The 5,915-nt window shown below is 38.8% G+C and overlaps 1 pseudogene; it reads right to left on the bottom strand.

The window, feature by feature from the left end:
* Positions 1-3,137: 3,137 nt before the first annotated feature.
* LOC131506130 (small ribosomal subunit protein eS19-like) lies at positions 3,138-3,589 on the bottom strand (annotated as a pseudogene).
* Between the last annotated feature and the right edge of the window lie 2,326 nt (positions 3,590-5,915).

Below are 5,915 nucleotides of genomic sequence, written 5' to 3'. Positions count from 1 at the left end.
GTTCTTCGGGGTCTGCTGGGACCTTTGGCTGTGTGGTGGCCACACAGCTCTACCAAATGTCCTCCCAGCAGCGGAACCACCTCTCCCTGTGTAGCCCAAGGACCTCCTTGGACCTCTCTTTCTGCTCCTGGGGATTTACTTTTCTCACCAGAGCACTGCCAGGTATCCAGCTGTGGAATTTCAGACTCTGTGCTCCCCCTGTTTATACAGTCTTAATGGAATTTAAACTCTCTCCTTTCTCCTTTCTCCCTTGTGCTCAGTCCCTTACATACTCTCTTTTCTCTCCAACTGCTTTTGTACTCTCCACCCCCACCCCATCTCCGTCCTCTCTCTGCAAGCAAAAAAAGCTCCCTGCCCTCCTTGGCCTCTTTCTCCCCCAGTTCACTTCTCCATACCTGCTTAGTTCTCTGGTTCAGGTTGTGCAGATTGTTGTGTTAATCCTCAAATAAGTTTTCTAGGTGTGCAGGATGGCTTAGTGTTGATCTGGCTGTACCTCAGGGATGAGAGACATAAAAAACTTCCATGCTGTTCTGCCATCTTGGCCCCTCCCATCCCCATATAGTTTGCAAAGCTCCTGGCCTATATGATACTAAATTAAAGACTTAGGCAGAAAGAGAAGGCCTGATACCTGCTCTTTACAGGAAGAGTCTTGGAACCAATTTTGTGGTTTGGGTTGACTGACCCATTCCTAAACTAAACCCTATGACTGTGATTGACCAAGATAGGTCATATATTTGACCCCTGGAATTGACTTTGAGTTCAGTCCCCTCTATGCCACATAGCCTCGAAATAGAGGATAGTGTGTCCTTAAAAGAAAAGTTGATGATAATACTAAAAAGAAGAGAGGATTATAGATAGGTAAAACAACAGAATCTTACTATTGGCACACACAGGAAAAGAAGAAACATGTCAGGTTGAGAAAAGAGAAATAACCGGTAACAGATGATGACAAAAGTAGGATCTTGTTCATTGTCAACTTTCTCCTTAGTCCTCTTAGGAGGCAAGTCTGAGTCCTCCTCTTGAGCACATTTCGATTCTTTGACTCTTTTCATTAGAATTCCAAACTCCCTTCCTTTTGCCAACAGAAACAGGGATTTGGTTCAGTTTAATTTTACCAATATAAATCAAACTATTTTTTCCCTATGCCACAGCACATCAGCTAGGGACATATACCCAACAAAAATTTTCCCTTCTCTAAAGACTCCGAATAAGCCCAATACCTTTGTTGTCAACAATGACCATGATATACTAAGAAAACACAACAAGGTGTCCATGTTAAAAAAAAATTAGTAGGGGCGCCTGGGTGGCTCAGTTGGTTAAGCGTCTGACTTCAGCTCAGGTCATGATCTCAGGATTTGCGAGTTTGAGTCCCACGTCGAGCTTTGTACTGACCGCTCAGAGCCTGGAGCCTGCTTTGGATTCTATTTCTTCCTCTCTCTCTGCCCCTCCCCTGCTCATGCTCTGTCTCTCTCTGTCTCAAAAATAAATAAAAACATTAAAAAAATTAGTAATACAAATATTTTGTAAACAGGGGTAGTTTAGAAAAGGGTTAGTGCTTTTGGGTTACAAGATGATTTTTTTTTCTTTTTATGTGATTCATATAGATATGTAAAGAAAATGAACAATTTTACTAGCTTGGGGTAATAATAAACTCACTTTCATTTTAATGTGCATATTTTAATGGCTCTCAATCCCTGACTGGTCATCAGGGGGCATATTGTTTCACTCAAGTTGATCTTTCATACATATTGTGCACTTAGAGGGTATCCTTGCAATACTGGTGAACTCTATCCAGTGAATTCACTTCTAAGATTATTGTTGCTTTTATTTCTATTAATCATCTCTATGAGGAGAGATCCTTTAATTAGGTTCACTGATTTTTGAAAGTGTTTCCTTTCTTTCATTTGGAGACAGCTACTCCATATCTCTAAGTTGACTTTCAGAAGCTTGTTCAGACCCTCAGTCTTCTAATCCCCTTTTTACCTATGACATGTTCATTATATAGAGAGGCCCATTGCAACAAGCAGACATGATGATTCTTATTTTTCGACTGTAAGAGGCTGTCTATTAAACAGAACATTCCTTCTAGATTTTGTATTAGAGAAACTAGGTATACTTTGTCCATTGCCACATGCTTTCTCTGTAATAGGTGCAGAATCCCAAAGCAAGAATTGGGAACTGGAATTTGTTGTTTCATTCAGATGCCTTCTGATAGATATGCTTTTTGCTCTCCCTATAAACAAGACCATCACCCTTGATGATAAGAACCATTGGTGCCCTCCTCCACCATATCAATTTGCCTTTACCATTTTCTCAAAACCCTGAGCTAAAAAATGCTTGCATTGTGAGCGGGCCAGACAAATAAGGCCAAGTATCAACTCACTTTCAAAAGGTGGGCCACTTTAATCATTCACAAAAGGAAATAAACTACAGCAGATGTTTGTTTTTCTACTTACTCGTGTATCATCATATGAGAATTAGCAGAACTCTGCCAAATGGCATATATGTGTGTGTTTCCACTCATTCATACACTCTCATGTAGATTGAAGTATGTTTATATAATATACCTCATATTACTCTGTACTTAGCAAAAGCATTTACAAAGTCTTATATCAGCAATTTATTCCTCTACCCCGGGAGTAGTGTTAATTGCTCTATTATACTAATGGTTTATATATAACCCAACCTTCAAATGAGCTTCATTTAAAGTTGGCAATGCTACTTTACACCTGCAAAAAGGTGAATATTTTTATCCTAGCTGGGGAGTAGAGGAGGCTGTTTCTCATCACTTGGCATATGCCTACAGAGTAATATTTTTGTTTGCTTTGATTATTATGCAAAGCCACAAGACAGGCTTTGTATGAAAAGAAATTTGCTAAAGAACTTTAGGGCAAAAAAAAAATCACGGTTCTTACAAGTAACCACATGTTGGACAGGTGTTTGTTTTAAACATTTGTTTGAATACATATGAGGCAGAATGAATAGGATTACAGATTTATCCTGCTTGTAAATTCATCATTCCATTATTTAGATGGCATTTGCCAACCTGAAAAATACATTAATTTTCACCTTTACCAAGCTATTTTACTTTATTTATTTTGCTTCATATTTTGTTTTATTATGAACGAGGCAATGCATTAGCCCACTATTTGTTCTAATGCTTCTTGGTGGCATTACCACCAGTCTGGCGATTCTGTTCAGATCTCTCTGTCCCTGAGGTGTCACTTTGCGGCCCCCATCTTGGTCCTTTTCCACCATTTCCAGCCCCTCTAGGGCATGGGGGACCCTGTGGGCCACACTCTTGGAGCCTCTGCTGAAATGGCTAGGTGCAACCCCGTTTCTCTGACATCCACCTAGATCTTGGTCATTGAGCCGACCACAGCGCTGCCTCAGAAGACGGGTGTCATGCTGCGGAAGTGGCTCATGTGTAGAACTAGTTCTCATTGTAGGTAGCAGCCTCTTTGAGCTTGGCCAGCCTGACAGTGTTCGCCCATTCGGGGACTATCAGCTTCCCAGACTTTCTGAGGGAGGCTTCCAGAGCTCTGACGAACTCCTGCTGGTTCACGTCTTTTGCAAGAACACCAAGCATCGCATGGCTTGTGCACAGCCAGCCAGGGGAAAGGCCACGCTATTTGATTAATGGAGACTATGTTTTCTTACTTTGTATAACATGCGTAGACAACATTCAGCAACTTAAAAGTAATGTCACTCTCACACTTCGTTTATTTGAATAGCATAAATTAAATGATTTAGAGCTATGTGGGGTAATCTAATTCTAGCATACAAAGTGTGACAGCTAAAGCATTAGCTAGTAGCAATCTCTACTTGTCCAAGATGAAGCAGTATCAATGATGCGGAAGGCTTTGACCCATCCCATGACTTTCAATGTGATATTTTTATTTCCCACCCCAACACCAAGGTCTTCTTAAAGCTCTCCATCAGAATGTAAGCTCCATGAGGGCAGGGGCCTTGGCCATCTTATTCATGTCTATATATAAATTCCTTAAGATGTTACCTGGTTCAATACATACCTGTATAATAAGTGAGTGAGTGGAAAAGGAAATCTAAATATTTATCTAGAATTTCAAAGTGTATTTGTGTGCATATGTATGAGTATGCATGTGTATGTGTGCAAGAGAGAGAGACAAAGAGAAACTGAGTATTCACAGAGAGTCCGTTTTTTTAAACATTAAATGCTATTCTGTCCTCAAAGGTTCTGCAAAATCTTTTTTATTTTTTTATGAAAAGTATTGATAATTTGGAAGAAATTCTGATACAGTTTTTGTTGAATAGTTGTATCTTCCCAGAGTTTGTATCAACACAGTGTTTATTGAACATCTGCTGTGTGCCCACAGGGACTCTGAGAGGGACTGGGGATATAAGGAGGAAAAGCTTATATGTTTGTCTCATTATTTTTATAGTGTGATAAATAAATGTTGTCTTAAACTAACTGCTTCAGCAAGTAGTAATATTTTAAGGCACTTCCTAAGAAGTAAGGAAAAATAAGCCACTAGAGTGAAAATCACTGCTATTAGATTCAGTTAGTTTTCCATTACAATAGTTGAGTTTTCTTTTTCAGGTTTCTAAATAATTAACAAAATAATAGGTGAGACAGAAGACATGTTGAGCTCTTCAGCTCATCCACCACTCTTTCTCTTATTAATGCTTTCGTCAGTCATTCAGTATTACTGTAAGGATAAAGCTAGATACAGAAAAAAAAAAAGTGCTTCCTCTCCTCTCTGTGTATAAACCCAAGCAATACAATGAATAAAATGGGTGTACTTCAGAAGAGAAACCAAGATATACTTACCTTTTATTGTGAGGATAAACCACAAGATAGCAGAAATTGCTAAAAACCAACATAGATTTGTTTCTTCAATCAAGTTGCCTAGATAAGTTATGACTCAAACTCAGAACAGTTTCTGTGCTATGCTGGTCTGAATGGAGAGAATGGATGCACAGATCATAAATTAATGCCTGGAAACAGACCATGAACTTTTGCCAGCAACAGCTAATTTGCAACAATGGGGGCTTGGTGAAAATGACAGTTTCAGTCGGCATGGGGAGGCAAGCAGAGCCATTTGAGAGGATGGAGAGCATTGTGCCTGCCAATTGATGTTGGCAGGGGATTGTCAACCCACTGAGTACCAGGACTCATCAGCATATTTAATGTTATGAGCACAGACATTGTCTTTAAAAACATAAGCCATGAGAGGGCAATGTGGGCTGCAGACTGCAAAGAATAGCATTTCAGGCAGGTGGATGGCACAGAAGCTTATTAAAGTTGTGGCAAATGGAAAATAGAAATAGAAAGGAGCCAGACACAAGGAGAAAGAGTTGAAGGGCCAGAAGTAAAAACTGAAAGTAACAAATGTTCAAAGCAAAAAAGAAAGACAAATAATATTAGAAAATACAGAAGAGCATAAAGGGAATGAAAGTTATTCTACCAACCACCATCATCACAAATAGTAGTGTTGAAACTTTTTTGTAAGATTCTTTAACATTTTTAGCTCAACTTTGAAATAATTTTAAAAAGAGGTATTAAGAGTTATGCTGGATAGTCTATTATGAAGATAATTTCAACTCTCTTCCCCCATATGTGTTATATTATGAACTAATCTGTAAATTGGAATAATTGGAGCCTAGTGGAACTACCAAAGATGTTATGGAAACCTTCTATTAATTTATAATCTTATGTACATAATAGCAAATAGACATTTTGAGAATATTTGCCCATGTGTGTATACTGATAGAAATTAATGAGACTATAAGCTAGTTATAATTACATCACATTAAATGCCTCTGCTTCAAAATACTTGTGAGCAGGTGTTCTATGTCACAGAAAATCTTCCAGTTGTTCAGTAAATAGTCTCACAAAGTCTTACAGATGTCACACTTTTTATTCAGCATTGAAA

The sequence above is a fragment of the Neofelis nebulosa genome, chromosome 3 (genome assembly GCF_028018385.1).
Source record: "Neofelis nebulosa isolate mNeoNeb1 chromosome 3, mNeoNeb1.pri, whole genome shotgun sequence".
Taxonomy (NCBI): Eukaryota; Metazoa; Chordata; class Mammalia; order Carnivora; family Felidae; genus Neofelis; species Neofelis nebulosa.
This window is presented reverse-complemented; position numbering and strand designations above follow the sequence as displayed.